Genomic DNA, 23,597 nt, shown 5'->3' with positions numbered 1-23,597 from the left:
AACTATTATGTCAAACTGTTGCCTTTGCTTCGTGCTGTCGACAAATTCGACTTCGCCCTGCCACCTGCTAGCCGCCTGGTTAGCTTAGATGGTAGAGCGGCTGCCCCGGAAAGGCGGTGGTCCCGGGTTCGTGTTCCGGACCAGGACGAATTTTTCTTCAACTATGAGGCTTTTCTTTCGAGGAACCCGTATGGATTTCCTTTGTAGCAAACGCTAGGAATGGGTGGGTGTCTGATTTAGGCTTTTTCTCGACGGATTATTTTACAAAACTAATCCCAAGAAGCCATATTCTCACTACGGGTTTCTTTGCCTTTTTTTTTTTTGCGATCATATGGAATCTTACAAAATCGCCTTTGGCAGATAGCCTAGGTCTAGCGCTTGCCCTGGATTACTCGAAGCGGTGGACATTGCTCGCTCAAGAAATCGATATCAATATTCGACTAATAAACAAAAATCTAATAAAAAAATAACTGGCTTTTATTCCACATATTGCAATTTACAAATTGTAGCAGGTGAGTTTGCAAAGGTCCCCTTCAAAGGATTTCTGAAGTTTGCACGTGCTTCGAGATATGCACCGTGAAGATTGCTCGTCGGACAGAATCTGGCCAATTTCGAATTTTTTATTTGGATAAACGAAGGCTAGTTGGTATTATATGACAATACGGTGTGTGGCGCTGCAAAAGTGGTAGACACATGAACACCAGCATCTCAAAAACGGGAGTAACACCAACATTCTGTCGCTAATGTTTGTCATGCATCTACACAGAAAGATGGCGTGTATAGATGCGCATAAAATTGATGATGGAGGGTGACAGGCAGGAAAGCACATCAGAAGCACATATGAGAGACGGAACACTTGCCTCAAAGACGTTTTGCAGGTAGTCATCCTGTACGAAACCTTTCCTCTAACGAATAAACGAAGCCTCTAGTTCTGAAACTACTGAAGGTGCCCTGGCATGCGTGGGGCCACAGTGCCTAATGATAAATCAATAATTTATCTCTTCCACTTGTGTTAATTCCGACATAAGCTGACAATTTTTCCTATCAAACATGAGGCGACGCTGGTGTTTCGAATTGTGCTCAGCTAAATTGCCTGATATTAGTATCTTGAATACTGCCTTCTGATGTTATCGAAGCCTTTTGTTTGAGCATGAACCTGCCTGGTCTACGTATGTTTTTTCCAAACGCGAGTGCAATTTCATAAGCAGCCGTGCGCACACAATGAATATACTTATGTCGGCCTTGCTTGACGGCACCCTTGCTTTCAATAACATTTCTGCATTGGCCTCATCGTTTTAATGGTGCACATTTAATTCGGTAGCCATTTGGCGCGTCCTCACCTGGTCCCAAAACAATTTTTGTCAATTGCACTTCTATTTGCATAAGCTGTCAGCTCGCGCAAACGAGGCAAGCATTGCGCTGTTGGCGCAGTGCGCTCACCAATAAGTCACATTCCGCTTTTGTGCTCATTTAATACACTTTATTTGTGTTTGTACTGCTCGTCTTCTCTTTTCCCTGCCCCACTATTTGCGTCTGCAACGATTGCATTGCTTGGAGCATTGCTATCCTGCAGACGTTTTTGCGGAAATACTTCTGCTTTCTAGTCAACGTTACAAATTTCTGTGGTGCTTGGCTGGGCAAAGTTGCTAGGATGAGCATCAGCTCCTCTTATCGCGTGAATTCTTGAATACATAAAACAAGACCCCTCGCCATCATCGTAAGTTGGGCCAGTTGGTATGCCAGAGTAAAAGCTTTGTATAACCCAAGGGCATGAGATTGCGCTGACTTTCCCTGTTGTTCTCGTGCACTTGCGCTATTCAAAACCTTTACCAAGAAACTGCCATGCTTACCCGCAACGTAATGCCGGCTTAATTTAGGTGGACAAAACAAGCACAATATTATGCATTGATAAAAGTTTACTAATGGCCTAACTGTCGGGGGTTTTATAAATTAGAGGCCAAGGCAGGAGAGCCTGACATTTTGTGCAAAAATTATTGGATAGCCCTGTCAAGAAGCGACAATGCCAAAAACATCGAAATACACAGTAAATACACCACGCACTGGGTGTGCGCGTGCGCATGTGTGAGTGTGTTGTTTACCTGCTAGGCAAAGCTACAACGGATCAGAGGGCCTTGCACCACATATGTCGGTGTCTGTCAGGCTCAGGACGAGAGGAAGCTTCTTTAGACTGCTGAACAAGGCTAGAGTTGTGCGAGGATAAAATGAGGTCTCCTTTCCTTGATTTTGTGCATGACAGAAAAGGCATGGCATTTTGAAGACTTGGTCTGCAGAAATCGATGTCCCGCTCTCATGTTTGGTACGGGAAAGGCGGGCCTCACGAAAAGTGCGGTGGCTACAATTTTCGAAGGGGAACCAAAGTACCTGTCAAAGAAAGTAAACAGCCCTCGCAAGCATGTAAGGCGGAAGTCTCGTTCTGTTGCATCCTGCAGCACTAGTGTGCAGCCTAGCGGCTCTTCGCCGTTGAATCGTTGCGTTCCGAAGGAGCACCAACGATTGACCGTACTGTGACAAGTGCTGTCGACGAAGGTGAATATGAAGGAAAGAGCAGCGTCACAGACCCAAACAAGACGGCGTTTGAAATATTATTCAGCTCTGCTCCAAGCGTGCGCTTTCCTGCATTATCGTGGGCTGCTCACCGAATCGGCGCCGACGGAATCTATTCTATTCAACGACGCTTGCATTCTCCCCAGTGCTGCGTCAATTTTCGTGTTTACCAAAAAGTCACTGCACGTATAAAGTGATATGTCTGTTAAAGTTCATGTCGGTTGTAGCGACATCTATGTCCATCCTCGAATACGAAATCTAGCCCTACAGCTTCCCATAGGAGTAACGATGTGACCATCAGCCGTCCGAATCTGGGAGCCATGCCAAGGAGTAAATACTTTCTTCAGAAACATCGCCTTCTTCCCGCTCAAGATAGAAAGGTCCGCACCGGTATCCACGAAAGCGCCAACCGCGTAATCGTCGATCACCGCCGGTATGTCAAGCGAAAGCCGGTCATTCCGTTCAGCTGAAGTTGACGTCGGATCGGTGCACCTGCTTGTTTGCGTCGATCGGAGGTGTTCAGCACGTCGACTGCCACCTGTCTTGCCCCCAAAAGGGCACTGTAGTTAGTTTTCCCGGTGGGAACTTGACCATCGTTCAGTCGAATATCGCTGGGGTGGTGGTGAAAATAGCCTTGGCCACCGCGAGCGTGAAAGTCGTCCGGTAGGCGATGGTGTGCGCTATTGAGCCAGATAACATGCAATATCCTGGGGTCATTGGCCAGGTCGAGGTGGCAGCACTAGACGTTTGTATGGGCACCGGCGGTACAAATGATCTCCCTCACCACAGTAGAAGCACAGAAGATGGCGGTCCGGTGTGTGCTGAACAAACAACTTCCAAGGGGTCATGCGTCGATCGTCGGAGTAGTGCAGTGGCTGCTCTAGCTAAAGCACAGCTGGAGGAGTGGCAGGCGGAAACGCTGGAGGCGCGCGTCGTTCTTCGGTGTATTGCTCCGGTTGGGCTGGTGAAGGTGCAACTGCACGAGTGGCGTGAACAAACAGCAGAGGTGTAGAAGCAAGGAGTCTAAGGGCTTCTCATCAGTCAGTGCAGGCGCAGTGTTACCAAGAGAAAAGGTGCACTGGAGCGCTTGGTGTACTTCATATTTTACATTTGCAATGGAGTTCACCGTAGCTCATGACGCGCCGTAAATCTGCATCTCTTCGCGTACAACGGTGCGGATGAGTTCTCGGAGGTAGTCATTGTTCCTTCCGGTCGCCATGAATATATCGAAAGCGGAAGCCACGTTTATTTGCTGCTCGTAGAAGTTCGATCACTGCTGAAGCAGCTTCTGCATACTTACACTGTCAAATAAAAATTCGGCGACAGTCTTCGGAGGGCTCCGCACAAGACCAGCTCCTTTACTCCTCGCATTTAGGTGACGCAACTTTCTATCCACGGTCATCCCTGGGTCTGCTCCTCTGGAGAGGCTCGTCATGTCTTCGACGAAAGCGGTGACACTTTCGTTGGGATGCTAGACGCGGGCCTAGAAAGCTTGTTGCGCTAGTTGGCGGCGATCAGCACTGGTGTAGGTGTCTAGCAGCTGAGGGCAGAACTCAAAACACGACGTGAGTTGCTGCTCACGGTTTTTAAACCACATACTCGCGCCGTCCTCCAAGAACTAATAGGCCATTCTTAGTTTAGTGGCGTCCTCCCATTCGTTATACTCAGCCACGCATTCAAATTGGGGCATCCCGTCTTCGCCGTCTTTGAACAAGTTACCATGGAACGACTTTGGGTTCTGAAATGTGTACCGAGTCGTCATCGTGTTATCCATATTAGTTGAGATGGTTGGAATCACTGTGCTGTCTTATAGAGGCAGTTCCCTGATCCTGTGGCTGGCCCAATGGACGGGAGTCTCTATTGTTATTGGGCTAGTGGTTCTGCTCCCAGGAGGGGTTCTGCGGCACGAGTGAGAAATATCCAGCATCTCCACCAGTGTGTCATCTGTCTTCAAGAGGACTGGGGACGCTTAATGAGGACAAGTTGCTCCCGAAAACAATGGCGATGGGACCAGGTTATCGAGATAACGGGGTAGCACGCGAACTTCTTCCTTCTTGTCCTTCCTGCTTCTTCTTTTGCACTGTCCATACTAGTGCAGTTGGCAATACGTTATGGGTAAGCCAATTGAAGGTGGTATTGTTGGAATCAGTTTATTTGCCAGTTCGCTTACCGAAGTAGATGTAATATTAACTGTCGTTAGTAACTTCAGTCCTTCTTGTGGAGGACCTAGTTTCTAAAGTTTTCCCACCGTGCTTCCGGGGTTGTGCCTTTGTGAAAGTGGAGGCACAAAAAGTGCCCACTGGGGACATCTGGATACGGTATATGTCGGTCATGCAGTACTCTCTCAGACAGCTTGAGGATACATGCTGCCCGACAAGCTATGAGATCTAAAGAAAAGCGCTATTTGAAATGTACAAGAGTGTCAGCACTGCACAAAGCTGCATTACCTGCGCAGCAGCAAATGCTTGATACCTTGCGCATTTCCAGACCTGCGCTGCAATGCTCACGAGTGCTACTTTTGAAGTGCAGCAAACTTCTCACAGAGCTGCTTCAGGAAAGCAAGAACGAAACTACAAAGCTACAAGAAGATATGACGGAAATGTGGCAGGCTCCTGATGTGCCACCAGCACAGCAAGTTCCTTTGAAAGACTGTATTGCTGCTGCTAAGTGCACAACGAAAAAGAAAAGACAAGATACACAGATGACTGGCTTCTACTGTGCGTGCTTCTAAATATACGAAGCCCTGCAACATATTCCTTCTTTCGCGGCAATAACATATTACCCCTTTCTTGTGAATCCACAATAAGGATGTACGTTAGTATGGTTGGCCCCAAATGAAGACTTTGATGAAGACTTTTTCAAAGCTTTGAATATGAAAATCTCCAAATGAGCACATTTTCAATAAAGAAGAATGCTGATTTTCGACGAGGTACACGTCAGAAAAGAGATAACTGTCTATTCTCAAACTATGACCTATGCTGGTCTTGTTGATTATGGAAAGCAGGGTGTCCAATGCACTGAGCTGCCTTACCATGGTCTCGTCTGCTTTTTCGCCATTTGTGAATAGCTACTTACAGCAGGTAGTTGTTCTTGTCTAAACAGGATCAACAAAACGCACTCTTCTTGCGCAACTTCTCATCCAATGCATAGTGCATTTAGAGCGTGCTGGCGTTTTTGTTGATGGTGACGGTGCTTCAACTAATCGCGCTATGCGGAGACAGCTCGGGGCATTGGGAAATGTGACAAATGCATTGGAGCATCTACTGGACGAATCTAGAAAAGTGTATGTGCTCTCAGATAGTCCCTGTCTTTTTAAATGCATTCGAAATCGTCTTTACGAGAAGGAAAGTTTGAAAAGACAAGGCGATTCATAAAATGGTCTGGCTACGATGCTCTGCATGTGGCAGACACAAAGCATGCTGCTGAGCTCAGAGTATGTCCAAAGTTGACGTGCAACCATTTTAACCCGCCGAATATGCTGAAAATGAGATTGAAACTCACCAATCAAATTTTCAGCAATTCTGTCGCGAAAGGCATACAGTTTTATGCACGCAAAGGTGCAGGTCGGCTTTATAATGCCGAGCGAACTATCGAGTTTACGCATTTCTTTATAACCTACTTGATGCCCTTAAGCAGCGCTTCCCAGCAGAAGGCCTGACTCTTGGATGCAAAGACTTCCTAGTAATGGAGAATGCCTTCAGGTGGCTTGACAAGTGGGAAGAAGTTGTTCATGGAGACATTCCCAAAGACTTTTTCCTGGCCCAGTAATTAGAGTGAGTAAGGGGATTAGAGTGACATTGCACAGTGACATTCCAGTCAGTGCGAGAGCTGTCAGCTTTGGCGGAATGCAATTTCAAATATGTTCTCTCCTCTAAGATAACTCAAGGTCCTTAGTAGGGCTTTTTGGCGATAATAATGCAAGCAGAAAGCTAGAATGAACATCCTGCATTTTCAACGTTTTCGCAGCTTTATCGAATGCTTTCACTACCTTCATTCCAGAAGCCACCAGAATTTGGGAACTGCAGAGCTGCTGAAAGCAGCCAAATTGCTTTTTTGTGTTCGACCAGTTTTAGAGGCGTATACAAGAGTTCAGTTGCTGAGCGGCCAAAAAAGCTAACACATAAGCTCGATGGTATGAGCAACGAAGGAAACTGGGAGTGTGAAGAAGTATTCGAGCACGATTACTGCAATGCAGCTGTTGTTGACTGCATTATCCATTCTGTTGCTGGATTCGTAACAAGCTAGTCAATCAAACATCATGCATTGTTTGCAAATAAGCACTTAATGGGCACAAACGCTTCCGAAACGCAGCTGACGCTGACATTGTTAACTGCAAGACAAGAAGGAGGCTAACGCTTCCAAGCGCTCACCTTTTCCTGATCTTTAGGCGCACTGAGCAAGTTGCAAAGTATGCAGGGCAGAGCCATGTGTATTATAAGACTACAGATGCTGTGCTGGCCCATTTCGAATTTACATTCCCCTCCAATCTCCACAAAGAAGGTATATTGGCCAAGTTACTGCACTAATACGTTCTTCTGCGTATGCGTCAATACTGCCAGCTGTTAAAGGCCAAGAATAAAAAGCTGGATTTGCGCAAGTGGCTAAGGTTATTTGAGCTCATGCATATGAAATCAGCGGAAAACAATTTCAACATCACTCTAAAAACAAAGAGTTCCGGGCACTCTCTTTGAGGGAATATGTGCTTGTCCCATATTTCACTCTCGTTTCGGAAGTACATCGAGTAGGTCAACTCCTCCTGACAGAGTTTTGTTACTCCACCGCAAGGGAGCGCTAATACTCTTCCGCAATGTGCTACTACTCTCCCTACAGAGGTAGTAGTACTCTCCAAGACCGAGTGCCTCTACTCCTCCAAACCAAGTACTTCTACTCCGCCAAGCCGAGTGTTTCTACTCCCCCGAACAGAGTGGCTTGTACTCCTTCAGAACGGAGTGCTAGTACTCTTCCCAATAGTGACAAAGCACGATGTAGATCCATTGTCACGTTTGAACGGATTCGCAATACCTAATCATAGGGAATATTTGATTCCTTTATAAGCAACTCCTACATTTGTGCTTGGTGAATGGGATGTAATCTGTAGTCGCCGAGTTACTCAAATGAAACATTTTCTCCCTTAAAAGGTAAAATTATTTATTGATCAGTCCCAAAACAAACTGAATAATAATTTGAGAAACATACTGAGAAACACATAAAATGAGATGACAATGATGCCCATGAAATTGAGACGCATCTTGTAATAAAACGTAAGTATATTCTCTAAAGTTTCATCAGTAATTCATTGTAGAAATATCTTTTAATTTCAATTGGCTCCTTTTTTCAAAAATAAAGCATACAATGGAAAGTTAAACATAGAACAAACGTATGCAAACTCAGAAAGTTTTGACACCTTGATCGAAGAGAAAGCTGCACCACATTGCTGCCGAGGAAACGCCTTTCAGGCACAGAACGCGAGCACTTATATGGCAGAGGCTCAGCGATTAGCTGCTGATGCAGATAAATTGTGCAAGAAACTTTTTTTTCTGTGCCATATTCTAAGGCAGCTGCTCATTTAATAACTTCCTGTACAGCCTATGAATGTTCCTGACTGAAAGTACAGTGCATTTAGAAAAGTGTTTTATATTCTCATGTGAGGCCACAGGTCCAGCTGCCCGTGCTTATATTTCACATAAAGTTATTCATGTATGAGCTGCACCCCATTGTTTCTAAGTGTGTCTTGTCGTAGTTCTGCAGCAATATCCTGCCTGGTCTCAAACCGGTACAGAGGTGTATTATATTTCCTATTTGGTTGGCCACCTTCTGAAAATAATTTCCTGGTGCTGTTTGGATTTATCCGTTAAACTTTCTCACAGATAATAAAATTAGGGTTACAATATTATCTATTGTGTAGCAAACGAGTATAAAACCACAAGGAGCATTGGCATTAAAGTCTTGCGCATCGAATGTCTTGTCATATAAGGGAGCTTTTCATTCCTATGACAGTAAGAATGCTACACTTCTGACTAGCAGCTTCAAGAATTACATGATCAATTGCTGTGACCCGTTGATTATGCAATCTAAGTAAAGTATAGCATGGCTTCAGATATGAAGCAAAATAATATGTGACGAAATAATGCATAATAGGCGACATAAGCATATGTACACGCAGTACAGTGCACGAAAAAGACAAACAAAGAATCAAAACATAAATTGAGAATGGCATCATCCTGTTTCACATGTCCCTTCCATGCACGTGGATTTTGAATGCGACTATGCATATACTTGCACAATGAACCAACTACCTGAAACCAGAGCTTTTTTTCCTACTGAAGTGGTTAAGACGCGCTAAAGTAAGAAAAATGATCGCATTTCACACAATCATCGTCTAAAAACAAGTACATATATGTCTAGGAAGATTAATACATCACCTGATTGTGCCCTCTATCTTAAGTCCAGAAGAATTATGTCTACAGAAGCCATGAAACTAAGGGGCTTTTGCTTAACATTATATGTTCACATCCGCCAATTGATGAACAAGTGTTCTACTCAGATGCTCTCAGTTCTTTGCATTGAACGCCATCTCTACCTCCACTAGCACACTTGGTTGACAAGTAGATTGAAGAAACCACAATCTTATATTTTTAAAATAATCTTCAATTCCAAGTAACTCTCCGGCTTCTAAGACGTAAGGTGTGTACCACGGTGTACACAGTTAAAAGCCTTAATAGCTCCTTGCTTTCGCTTCGGGAAGCACGACCGGTTCTAATGAACTGATCTCGTGAACATTCACGTAAGTGATAATGGCTTCTTAAACATGGAATTCTCTTCCCCCAATGTTTCCCCTTTCTGGAACCTAAAAGGAAGCCATAATCCTATGGTAAGAATAAAATTCAAACAGCGCTAGACGACAGGACCAGAAAAGGGAGGTAATAGATAAAAGGGAAGACATGAAAATCTGTCTAATTCATGTCAGCATTTAATATACAGAATCACAGTGATTTGTATTTGCACCCTTGCATTCACGTGCTGCTAGATGTAAGTTATTAAAGCTGGTAAATGTTAAATGTATGTAAGCACCTAACCAAGCATAAGCTGTCGCTTCTTATAGTGAACACAGGCCCCGTGCTCATTGCAAGTATGTATTATGTCACTAAGCAAATACGCAATATCATTGTACCGCTATTTTTAATCACATGGATATACCTGTTGAGAGGCAAGACAAAAAGCAGTCACTTCTAATAACTAATCAGCGTTTTTTAACGCATTTCACACTTTTCGATGACACTGACTCCTATGTGTTTGCCTCCAGAGGGCATACTTGATTTTGACTTTCCCATCAGAGACATTACATACATATACCATGCTAAGATGACTGCCTAGAGAACGCGAGAATTTTCATCTTGGTGTGACATACTGCATTTTGATCTTGTTGACATTTGGTCAAATGATACACTCAATATACTCTCATTCTAGTTGTCTTGTTCAAATTGCATGGCAATGTATTTTGATTTTTGGCGTGCGCTCCTCTGCTCTACGTGGAGTCGCGCTGGGCTGGCTCTTTGACATTGTTGTGTCCTTGCAGCTGCCTTCTTGCGTTATATAAAGCGAGTGCCTGAAAAATATCGTGTGCAGAAGTCAAAACGAGGACATGATGTAAAACAACATCAAGGCAGTCAAGGTCACGGCACTAAAAGAAAGCTTTAGCTCTTATCTTCCTACTGAAATGCATGCGAAACATCTAAATGACTGCAACATTCAACTGCTAAACTGACTTCAATTTTTGGATTTAAACAAAAACGAAATAAACGACAGTTCATCCTCGTTCAGCACCAATGTTAAAATACTCCTGATAATAAGTAGAATATTGGTCATTGTCAGAGGTCAGAGGTCTGTCATTAATCAGGTGTGCCGCAAACACCACTTGTGACACATCCTAAGCACATGCCAGTGCGACCCCCGTATTATCTCTGGTTGTGCCACTGCTCAAGCCATAATTTGAGGATCATATCTGAAAACATGACGCTCAGTAGGAATGAAAATATGGTCCTGCAGTTCAATGGATATCACTGGATGTGCCTATAAGGAAGGGCAACAAGGCTTGTTATGGCAAGCTTACCACATTTCAATAATAACATGAAAGTTCATGGCGGCCTGCATGTAAGCTTACTAAAACGTATGAACTTATTTTCATTTATGAGGTGCGCACTGGAGTTAATTTTACACAGACTCAAGTATTGCTTCAGTTTGAAATCTAGCATTTTACATTCATGAAGGCATGTAAAAGCTGCAGTTAGACCGCAGTTATTAGTTTATTAGACCGACTATTCGTTTTGTGTACGACAGACGACTGTTAACACGGAATTAAATCAACGTTTTATTTTGATAATTCATTTCTCTTCTAAAATAATAAAGCGATAAACACCTTTTGATCTGTCATGCAGTAGCAAGATGCACAATTTACGCTTGTAAACCCCAGAGGAAGGCTGATTTAGCTGTTCATATGACATAACTCTGAAACGCGAACTCATATTAGCAAATGCACACGCATGTTCAAAACAATGGGTTTATGCAAAGCGCCCCTGCAATTGTAATTCCGCACAGCAGCCGTTATATTCGATGCCGATACGTAACTCGCTGCTTGAGAATTCACCGTGTAGCCTTTCAGATTCGCACCGCGCTCGAAAACCGCAACAGCAGACATAAAATCAGACATATAATAACAACATTTCAATACATAAGCAAACACAGTCCAGCTTTAGAACTAAACATCATGACAGCGATTTATTAAGTGACGGCAACAAGCGACGGCTTCGAGCGACAAAACGGGCCGTCGCTTGAACAGATCGATCGCTTCTAGAAATCTAGAAATCGTCGCTTGTCTCCCAGAAGCGCTATGAGCGACTAGCCATCAGCGCGAAGCAGGAATTGGGTGTTCATCGCTCAAATACTACCGATTCTTGCGCGGAAGGAGCAAACGATTGATTTTTTTATAAGTGCAAGGATAAGAACCTATTGCAAGACCTTCGGAAATATTTTATGCTACTTTTTTACAGTGAAATACATTAACTTAAATTAGTAAAGTACGCGACACGCTAGTTTCGATGCGTATTAACAGCCCTCATACCGGGAACACCGGGGAGCCGTCGCTCAACATCGTCGGTAGCACGGTGTACGTATTGTTGGCGACGAGCCAACGCGGCAGCCATCTACGTTGCATCGCTTGTAGCTGTCGCGCGCAAGATCGGGTAAATGGGGTTTATACTTTATTCAGCATAAAACATCGATTCCTCATGCGTTTGCAGTAAGTTCAAGATAACGCGCCCAATTTAGCTCTTGCAGCATGCAGCTCAATGCCTCCGGCAAAGTTTATAACTAGCACTGGTGCTTCACGTAACTTCAGTAGTCGCAGAGATTACCCATGGTCGAGACACCGGCAAGCGGGCGGCTTATATATAACAAAAGCATACCGCCAGCAAAATGATGCCTTCTGTTATGTGACTCCTCATTTCAACAGCGTTCGGTATACAGTAGGCTGCAAAACTGAATAAACTCAAACCCACAAAACGCACGTTGACCTCGCTCCGCGTAGGCTCAGAATCATGGGCTGGTGAACAAACCACTATAAGCGTCCTCTCGCCTCACGTCTTATTCACGTCACGTTTGAGATAATAACGCGACACCGTTAAGCAGCGCGTATCGCAGAAATGCCGGTGTCGGCGAGGTTGGCCATGAGCGAAAAATACCGGAAGGCAATTCTTATTGAAGGAAATACCCAACCACGCATACTCAACCTGTTTCCTACCACCAAAGTTGCTCATACGTTGTCTTTCATTCTTTACAAAGTTATTCCTCAGAATCTTGAGAAGGGCAGCCGACAAACAAATGTAATGAAAAAAAAACGACAGTGCATTCCTTTAAGTTAGCTCTTCTCAGCCTGAAATATTAAAAGTGCGAAACAACAACAGGAGATCGATCCACGCAAGAGACAGTGTTTCTACCAGGAAGCTCGCCTTCGTGCAGCGCGTTCGCAGCCAGCGTTTCCCAATAAACGTTAGGGTTATATAATCTGCAGTTGGCGGGAAACATTAAAAACAGTAAATGGTCTTTGAACGCTGTTGCGTTCCGCCCTTAAAGGCGAAGCTTAAGCGTCCTCCAATTTTTTTCAAAGCTCTTACGGATAGCGGCAACTGATAAAATCACATGCGGTTGTCATGACGACTGGCTTTTTCGATTGACATCGAGAGACACAGCGCGCTTGCCTAGTCCATTGTCAATCGCATCGGCTAAGCACCGCGGCGACTTTCTCGCGATGGCATGTCACATACGCAGAATGTGCACCTTAGTTAGAATTCTCTTACCGTAGAGGATTTGTTGTTGTATCCAACGAATGACGAACGACTGTCGTGATTTCGCGGCTACGCGAGATGGCTGACACACGAGCTTCCTTGGATGGCCTTCGTTACTTCTCGCTGCACGGATCAGCTTTCTTCGGTGCTGTGCTGTTCCGCGATGTTGAGCGCGCGCGCGGTGGAGCAACTCCGAGTGAAAAAGCAGAGCTCTCGCTGCGCGTTCCTTTGAGCTGCGGCGGCCTGTTCTCTTAGAAGCAAAACGGTGTGTTCTTTGCTCAGCGTGTGTGAGTGATACATAGCCATGTTCGGGGCCAGCCTCCTACAGTTGAAGCAGAAGATTTCGCTACGTTTTGATCTCTATTGCCGCAAGAGTAGAACGGGCATTCTACTCTCTCTCTGAAGGGCAGAGGGAAAAGCACATTTCACTCACTCCTTGGTGATGGAGTGAACACTGCATTTCGCTCCACTCGAGATCTTGCGAGAGCAAAACAACGCTTTGAAGAGTAAATCGGCTATTTCACTCCTGCGATATCCTCCATAGTTTTTAGAGTGACTGTATTTGTCACAAGCTAGAAGCTTGTGTAAGTGTTTTCTTTCTACCGCAGTGAGTAAAACGCATCATTTTGCATATGCTCTGAGTGTTTTGATGGTATGTGGTTAAATAAATAATTGCGCCCTTCTTCTTACCTATTTGCAAACATGACAAATATGGTCTTATGAAGATGTTTTTTTGCGCGACGCTTTACATATCTTCTTGGTGGCTACATGATGTTCCTGGTCCATTAATTTCTCTACCATCGCTACATTGGATAATTATACTCCTTGAAAACATGCTCCAGAGTAGATTCCATTAGTCGGACGTAGAACTGATAAAGAACCGCCGAATTGATTGCTTGAAACTGGCACAGCCTCGTCGGTAAGTCGCCTTCACCTCATGACGCGCACGCTTTTCATTGTTCCTCTGTAAGATATACACGAGAAATATAAAGACTTTTTGGTGATTCCTCATATATTTTTTCACATACAATGTAAGTAAAACAAAAGGACCCACTATAACTATGTACTATCACGCTATAAGTTTTGAGAGACGCGAGTGTTCGGAAAGGAATTCATTTGCTGCATAGTCCAGTCGCCTGGAATGTGTCCGGGTTGGAGGGGTTTGGCATGCTCTATCTGCTTGTAGCAATGTAAGCGCAACCAGCGCAGTTTGATTGTTGAGCTACAATAAACATTTTTCTGAAAACATACGTCCCCTGGAATTTTCATCCGGATTTGTAAGTGCTGCTTTTAAACATATGTTGAACCAGCGACGATACACAGTTATTTCGTCAAGCCCGACGTTCTTTAAAGTGGGCCTATAAAGCCACCAGGGAACACATCTTTGATGTACTTCGGAAGGGCGATTCAAGTTATAAACGAATATCGGCACAGGAGCGACCGCGGCAAGTCGCGCATCCGCCGTCTGGTTTCAGGGGGCGCCGGCGCGCTGAGGATGACTGGATGGATGGATGTTATGAGCGTCCCCATTGCAACAGGGTGGCGGGTGGAGCCCCCAAGCCCTTGCTATTATACTCGAGATAAGAGGAGTCTGGGCACGGAGCGGCCGACGCATGTAATCTCGGGGTCAGCCACTACCGTTAGACGTCGCTGGCTGGCTGCGGGGCGCCCCGGCAGCCGCCGTTCCCGCGCTCTACACAATGGCGACGCCCAGTGTACATGCTCAGCGAATTGCAGTATTCTCGACTGTCGGATCAAAATTAAATATTCCACTCTGGTATCACCAAGTTGTGGGCTAGCATTAGGAATGCAAAAAGCAGTGCCGGAAATCCAATATTCCGCCTGCTGCCTGATTTTGCTTCGTCCCTACTTGCGCTGCCTCTTTCGAACGCAGCTGCTGAAAGCGTGTTGTTCAGCCAGGTTTCATTGACAAAGAATTATTTGGGAACCCCATGTCGAATGAGACACTGCGTTAAGTTTGGTCTGGCAGGGAGTAGGAACTGCTGCAAAGATTTTGAGCGAGATGGACAGTTTCTCTCACGTTACATCTCTGCAGTTCTGTACGGTGCAAGTAGCAGCGAGGGTTGACTCAGATGATGCTAGATTGTACGTTTAATCCATATGCGTAAATCGCCAGTGTGAGAAGTATCAACTGAGATTACTGAGACTCTACGCAATGTTTTCTTTTTCACTGTTTGTTTTAGTCAAGTAGCTTTGTATTACGCGAAAGTTGCGATTGTTTCATGGAACCTTGTGAAGGTTGCATATTATTACAAATACATGAACATATATGAAAAGAATGTACACAGTGAAGATAGCAAGGCAGTTGCTCAGCAAAGGTCGGTCACTGATTGCCTCGCCGCCGTAAGGATGATCACTCGTCGATTTTGATACCGTACTCCTGCGACAATTTTTTTACTTGAAACTATGTGCGCACTAGGTCTAACAAGGTCCTAAATATGTCCTAACTAGTTTAAAGTAAAGAAAGAAAGAAAAGTAAAACAATCAAATAGGAATTCCAATAACCAAACCTTGTGACCGCTTATTGTAAACTGTGCTTGTGTACGCCTCCGTTGTTTGTTGTTTGCCTACTTTTCTTTCCACCAATCATTCAATCACCTCTTACTAAAATCTATTGCTGACATGTTTACTAAACCTCTGCTCTCGTCGAACCCCAGGACTTCAAGGAGCCTAATGGCGCATAAATAGACCACTGGGCAGATATCTTCACATCATAGTAAAACATGCTCTATCATTTCCCTAGCTTTACTGCACTACGCACATGCTTCATCTTCCTTCTTATATCTCGCTTTATAGGTGCGTGTTCTAAGGCATCCAGATCTCACTTCGAAAAGTAGTGAGCTTCCCTTTGAGTTATCCTAAATTGTTTCTTCCCTGATTTCGTTGTTTCCTCTGAAGTAGTTACTCATGGCAGGTTTCTTTTCCTTTGCCGCCACCCATGAGATTATTTCAGCCTCTAAGACTTTCCGTTTGACGTTCTCTGTTGCTGTGTTGGTCACCCTAAAGGCCGCATAATTAATGGTAAGTTTCCTAGTTCTTTTCCTCCACTGTGAATCAACATTTTTGCTGTACAGATACCTCAACACTCTCACAGCCATTTACGCTCTTCCATATTTCTCAGTCGTTCTTCATAATCAATCTTACTGTGCGCTTCCCTCACTTAAAAGCTGGTCCAGCCCATATCACCCTGCACAGGTTCATTTATAGTCTTCCCGTGAGCGCCCGATGCGAGGACTCCCACTGACCTTTGGTACCCATCGAGTCCTGATTAAACCCCTGATTTCAAGCAAACAACCGCATTTCCAAATGTTAGTCCTGCAACCATTACACTTTTCCACATACCCCGGCGCACCCAGTACCTATTGTATCCCCATAGCGCCCTGTGCTTCCTTATGGCTACATTTCTCTTCTCCTTTACTGTTATTCTTTTTTCCTGTGTTTTCATATATCTATTGCTTTCTTTTATCCATATACAAAGGTATTTATATTATTTTACCCGAGGTATTTCCTGGCCCCGTATTGCCACCGTATGTTGACTGTTTTCATTGAATACCATAACAGCTGACTTTCTAGCACTAAAAGTGGAACCTAAATTCTTTCCTTCCTGTCCAAAGCCAGACTTTGCGAAATATTTTGTTTGTTAGCTGGCAACAAAATGTCATCCGCATAAAATAAACGTGGAAATGCTGCTCTTCTATTGTACCCGTCTGTTTGTATGAGAGATTAAACCCGACATTACTTACTTCTAGCGCACTCTCCATCCTCACCACTTACATCATAAACAGCAGTGCGGATAACGTGCACCCCTGCTTCAGTCCCTTGTTATTGCTACGGGATAGTATTTCCAGTGAGGAAGAACCAAGCAGTAAGAAGACGACAGCGACGATTGAAAGCTAGCGCGGGCTGTTTCCTCTCGGCCAACTGCGGCGTATTGCCTTGTAAATATACTTGTAAATAGCTTTTAGTCAGTGTCTTGCTACGTAACATATCTGGTGGAGGTGGACGTTACCTGTACCTCGTCACGGAGTTTCGCAGTGGACGGTACGTCGAGCCTTCCTTCATGGCTCCCGGCGACGACAACTCGACTCCGCCGGCTCCCACGCCTGCTGCCACTTCGACGACCTACAATCGCTCTCCCCGCTCCCCGTGATCCTGGCGTATTCTCGGGAAAAGACGGGGAAGACGTCGAGGACTGGATCAGCCTGTACGAACACGTAAGCCGCAATAACCGGTGGGACCCTACTATCATGCTTGCCAACGTAGTCTTTTACCTCGGTGGCACACCACGAGTTTGGTATCGGACGAACGAAGATGAGCTCACCAGTTGGGATTCGCTTAAGCAAAAGCTCCGAGACTTGTTCGGCAACCCCTACGGTCACCAACTTGCCGCGCAGAAGGCGCTTTCCGGTCGTGTGCAGACATCAACGGAGCCCTACGTCACGTACATTCAGGACTTCTTGGCTCTGTGCCGCAAAGTTGACGTACACATGACTGAGTCCGACAAGGTCTCCCACATCCTCAAAGGCATTGCCGATGACGCCTTCAACTTGCTCGTATTTAACAACGTGGCGACAGTGGATGCAGTTATAAAAGTGTGCCGCCGCCTGGAACTCGCTAAAAGCCGACGTATCGACCAACAGTTTGCCCGTCTGCCCAACACCCCAGCGACATCTTCCTGTGCCGACGCTCCTCGTCCCAACAACACTGGTGAGGTTACCAGGATTGTCCGGCGTGAGATCGACGCCGCCTATCCGGCTGCCTTCGACTCCAGCCCCTCCAATGCACCTGCATTCACTGTTTCCCTGATCCGCCAGGAGTTCGCCAACATGGGTATTCACACCATCTGCTCGGCCCATCGCCCTGATACCCACCCGGTTTCTTCGATACCGCCCCGACCCGCACCTTACCCACCACGTTTCCGCAACCCCACTGAATGGCGCACTGCAGACGACAAGCCAATTTGTTTTCACTGCCATTGAATTGGGCACATTTCTCGGCACTGTCGCAGTCACTGGAGTTCCCCGAACTAGTCTACATATACTGCTTACTCTCGCCCCCGAGGTGGCCTTTCTTGTCCTTATGCTGCCCGCTCAGATAATGCCGCCACCGATTCTCCTGCGCCGAACCGCCCCTATTTTCGTTCGCCTTCGCCCCAACGACGACAATCTCGCTCCACCCAGCCCCGTCGCTCCTATTCGCCGACTCCTGTCGGACGCCGCTCCCAGCCGGAAAACTAGACGATGCAGAGCCTCGAGGTGACGCTGCATTGCTCATTACGCCTCCAAATCCTCTCCTGACGTTGCCCACTCATCTGAACCTTCTTGACGTGCAAGTCGACGGTGTTCTTGTACCTGCTCTCATAGACACTGGGGCGCATTTGTCGGTAATGAGCGCTGACCTTCGTAACCGGCTGAGGAAAAAAACCACGCCCGCCACGACGCCTGTTGTCCGTGTCACCGACGGCGGAACAGCCCCTGTAAGTGGTATGTGTGCCGCCCGCGTCTCCTTCGCCGATCGCTCCACTACCGTGCTATTCACAGTCATCGCTCACTGTCCCTACGACATCATCCTCGGCTTAGACTTCCTCTCCGCACATTCTGCTCTCATCGATTGCTCCGCCAGTACTCTCCGCCTCGACCTGCCTGTTCTGGATCCCGCTGAACAACAACCCAGTCGCCTCAGTTCCGTCGACTTCGTTCGTTTGCCACCTTCGGCACTGACTTACGTTGACTTCGTGTCATCCCCACCAGTCCCCGACGGTTACTACATCGCGGCTCCTATGCAAGACGTCCTCCTTACACACGGGATCACAGTACCTCATACAGTTTTATCTATTACGGCGAATTGCGTCTGCCTGCCAGTTGTCAATTTTGGCTTGACGACACAAGTGCAGCCACGCGGGATGTCTCTCGCCCAACTTTGCTCATTCGAGTATCACTCTGTAGCATCGATTTCAGTAGACGACAATTCAGCCGATCCTCCTCTACCATCGCAGTCGGCAACTTGTACCATCGCCAACACACAGAAAATGATTGCACCCGACATGCCGTCCGAGCACGCTCGTGCGCTCTACTGCGTTCTAATTTCCTACTACGATATTTTTTTTTACTTTAGCGATCGTCCTTTGGCCCAAACAACAGCTGTTAAACATCGTATTAATACCGGCGATGCCGCTCCTATTCATCGCCGCCCGTATCGAGTATCACCGGCTGAGCGTCAAGTTACTCACACCGAAGTTCGCAAAATGCTTGCCAAGAACATTATTGAACCGTCATGTAGTCCATGGGCGTCACCTGTTGTGCTGGTAAAATGAAGGATGGCCATGGTGCTTTTGCGTGGATTATCGGCACCTTAACAGGGTTACCAAAAAGGACGTGTATCTCCTACCTCGGATTGATGACGCCCTTGACTGACTCCACGGTGCTCGCTATTTCTCCTCTATTGACCTTCGCTCCGGCTATTGGCAGATTGCCGTGGACGATCTCGACCGCGAGAAGACTGCCTTTGTAACACCCGACGGTTTTTATCAACTCAAAGTGATGCCGTTCGGTCTATGTAACGCTCCTGCCACTTTTGAACGCATGATGGACTCCCTTCTTCACAGTTTCAAATGGTCCACGTGCCTGTGCTACTTGGACGACATTATAGCATTCTCCCCAACATTCTCTACGCACCTCCAGTGCCTCTCAGCAGTCCTCAACGCATCGAAGTGCCAATTCGGCCGTCGCCAGATTACCGTCCTTGGACATCTCGTTGACGCAAACGGAGTGCAACCGGACCCAGGCAAGCTCCATGCTGTTACACACTTCCCTGTTCCAAAGTGTGTCAAGGATGTGCGCAACTTCATCGGCCTTTGCTCGTATTCCGCCGTTTCGTGAAAAATTTCGCGGCCATAGCGCGACCGCTAACCGAGCTTTTGAAGAAAGACGTCCCTTTTCAGTGGGGCGATAACGAGTCCTCTGCATTCTCACTTCTAATCGACCTTCTCACAACGCCTCCCGTTCTGGCCCATTTCGATCCTTCTGCGCCTACCCAAGTCCGTACTGATGCCAGCGGTCACGGAAGTGGCGCAGTACTAGTGCGACGCAAGTGTGGCCACGACGGTGTTATCGCTTACGCCAGCAAACTCCTCTCGTCCGCGGAGCGTAAGTATTCTATCACTGAGCGTGAGTGTCTGGCCCTAGTTTAGGCGGTTGCGAAGTTCCGCCCATACTTATATGGCCGACCCTTTTCCGTTGTCACAGACCATCACGCGCTTTGCTGGTTATGCTCATTGAAAGACCCTACAGGAAGACTTGGTCGCTGGGTCTTACGCCTCCAAGAATATTCGTTCTCTGTCACCTACAAATCTGGCCGACTACACAAGGACGCTGACTGCCTGTCTCGCTACCCGGTAGACGAGCCTGACGACGCCGACAGTAGTAACGCCGACGGCATTTTCTCTGTGTCTGCCTTCGCTAACATCGCCGATGAGCAGTATCGAGACCTATCGCTGCGAGTACTCATCGAGCGTCTGCGCTCTACACCTACCAACGCATCCGTTCGCCGATATGTCCTCCAGGGCGGCATTCTGTACCGAAGGAACTTCCTTCCTGATGTCCCTTATCTTCTTCTTGTCGTGCCAAAACATCTACGACAGACTGTGCTCTTTGAGATGCATGACCCACCCACTGCAGGACATCTTGGGGTAACTCGCACGTACGACTGCGTCCGCCGCCACTTCTATTGGCCTGGTCTCGCTCGCTCCGTCCGACGATATGTTGCTGCCTGTGATCCCTGCCAGCGTCGGAAAACACCACAGGTGCTACCTTCCGGTCATCTCCAGCCGATCACCGTACCTGTGGAACCGTTCTTTCGTGTTGGAATAGATCTCCTCAGTCCCTTTACCACATCATCCTCTGGGAACAAATGGGTAGCCGTCGCAACTGATTACGCCCCCCGATACGCTATCACGCGGGCTCTCCTTACCAGTTGCGCCACTGACGTCGCGGACTTTCTATTGCGTGACAGTATCTTAGTGCATGGCGACCCGCGACAGCTGCTTACTGACCGTGGTCGTAACTTCCACTCGAAACTTATCGCCGACATTGTGCGTTCCTGTTTTATTCAACACAAGCTGACTACCTCATACCATCCTCAAACCAATGGCCTGACAGAGCGGTTAAACCGTACTCTTACCGACATGCTGTCCAAGTACGTTTCGAAAGACCACCACGACTGGGACGTTGCCCTTCCTTACGTCACATTTGCTTATAATTCTTCCCGGCACGACACCACCGGATTTTCTCCATTTTATCTACTCTACGGTCGCGAACCGACCATGCCCCTTGACACGGCACTTCCTCCTGCTGCGATCTCAACAACCGAGTTTGCGCGCGACGCCATCGCCCTCGCCGACCACGCACGCCAGCTTGCCCGTGCTCGACTTCCGGACTCGCAAACCACGCAGCAGCGTCAGTACAACGCCCGCCACCGTGACGTACAGTTTTCGCCTGGTGCCCTCGTGCTCCTGTCGTCACCCTCTCGTCATGTCGGACTTTCAGAAAAGCTCCTTTCGCGATATACCAGGCCCTACCGCGTGCTGCGCCAGGTGACGCCTGTGACGTACGAAATTGCTCCTATGAGCTCAACCTCGTCATCTACTCTGGCATCTAGGTATGTCGTGCACGTCAGTAGGCTCAATACCTACTACACTGCTTCAGAGTCCGGTCTTTAGTCGCTCCGGGACGGCGCTTTTGCCGCCGGGGGTAGTGCTACGGGATAGTATTTCCAGTGACGAAGAGCCGAGCAGTAAGAAGACGACGACGACGATTGGAAGCTAGCGCGGGCTGTCGCCTCTTGGCCAACTGCGACGTAATGCGTTGTAAATATACTTGTAAATAGCTTTTCGTCGCTGTCTTCCTACGTAAGAATATCAACTCTCCCCTCGCTCCTCATCCCTTCCCATTCAACGCAAACGGTATTTTCTAGGTAAATCTCTCCCAAAAGTTGTGGATAGTCATTGCCGTAGCCTTCCTCGTCCAAAATATCCCACATAATGGCGCGGTCTACGTTGTAATACGCTCCTGCAATGTCTAAAAAGGCGAAATATAACGGTCTGCTTTCTACTCTTGACGTTTCAATACACTAAGTAAGAATAAATAAGTTATCATCCCAACGCCTACCTATTCCTAAGCCATTCTGAAGTTCTCCCAAAATGTCATTATTCTCTGCCCATGCTTGCAGCTTCAATTTATTTGCCTGCATTGCTAACCTGTATATTACGGATGTAATGGACAACGGTCTGTACGAGTCAATTCCATCTTTCTCCCCCTTAACCTTGTCAATAAATTCATTCTACTTTGTCGCCAACTGCCTGGTATTCGTCTGTCTTTTGAAGTTTTTCCACAGCTTGCACTTGAGCTTCCTTACTTTTTGGTCCTAGTTGAATAATCAGCCTAACGGGAAGCTCGTCTAGCCATGTGGCTATGCGCTTAGGAATTTTCTCTTCGGCTTTCTTTCAGTTGAAAATTTTCAGCACCAGCTCCTTTCCCATCTGGTTCTCTTTCATGCTCTTTTTTTCTTCAAATGCAAACTCGCCATTGCCTTGGAAAGATTTGGCTGTTATTTTGCGGATGTAATTTAATGTCACGCCCCCTTTCAATATGTGTCCATGTTCGTCTAGGATATGTTGTTGAATTGTTGTTGACTTCCTGCCTAATAACTTTATCTGGTTCGAAAATATTATCCGTGTGGCCTTCTTTCTCTCACGTATTTCTGACACCGCACGTTCACTTTCGCCTTTCATCTTTGCTTGCGCCAGTATTTGAACCTCAATTTTTTTTCTCGGTACATTTACCATTTGCTGGCTACTACATCCAGCGGCAACTGCTCTTTTTTTTTACAGCCTCTGCTCTCGGGATGCTTTCCTTCGTTCGGCGATCACTTCTTGTATCTCCCTGATCCACCAGATTTTCGGTTTCTTTTTTGCTTTCCAACTAACATGCTGTTCCTCTTCCCGTATTTCTCTCGTAATCACCACTTAGAAGCTCCCTATATTCACACTCTTCGCCATTTGCCAAGTTCTTCCTCGACCATTGTGACTATATTTGCTATTTGCTCAGCGCTGAAATTTGGACTGACCATTTCAGGCTCCTTGCTCTTTGCCAACTACATAACCCATTTTAAAAATTATGCGTTTATGGTCACTCTCTGTGTTGCTATACCCTTCCTCGTCAATGACCATTTCTCTCAGCTTATTATGAATTCGTTCTGTCATCAGACATTAATCAATCGTCGATTGCCGGTTTCCCACTTCCCACGTGGTCTGCCCTTCACACTTAGACCCTGTATTCACGGTAACGAGGTTATGTTGCTCACAAAAATTCAGGATGGACTCCCCGCTGTTGTCCGTATAGCCATCTAGATCCTGTATGCAGCCATTCATATCACCTAATATGGTAATTTTGGCGTCATCCTCAAAACCCTTAATATCAGAACTTAGGCATTCCACTACCTTTTTATTCTTCTCTGTGCAATGATTTCCTGTCCACAAGTACGTTAAGCCCAGCCATGTTTTCTTACCAGTCATTGTACCTGATAATGACTGCCAACTTTTCCTTTCCTATGCCGCCTTGTGTGTTGATGTAGCCTATTGCATGGCGAGCTCTCTTTCTTGTTTTCCTCCTTTTT

General features: G+C 46.4%; 1 protein-coding gene across 2 annotated transcripts in view; it reads right to left on the bottom strand.

Moving 5' to 3' along the window:
- The window catches only part of LOC142583430 (uncharacterized), a 1,100,669-nt gene that overhangs the window by 775,798 nt on the left and 301,274 nt on the right, over window positions 1-23,597 (bottom strand). The window lies entirely within an intron of this gene.

The sequence above is a fragment of the Dermacentor variabilis genome, chromosome 5, assembly GCF_050947875.1.
Source record: "Dermacentor variabilis isolate Ectoservices chromosome 5, ASM5094787v1, whole genome shotgun sequence".
NCBI classification, from domain to species: Eukaryota; Metazoa; Arthropoda; class Arachnida; order Ixodida; family Ixodidae; genus Dermacentor; species Dermacentor variabilis.
Note: the sequence above shows the minus strand (reverse complement) of the source record. Positions and strands in the feature narration are given on the sequence as shown.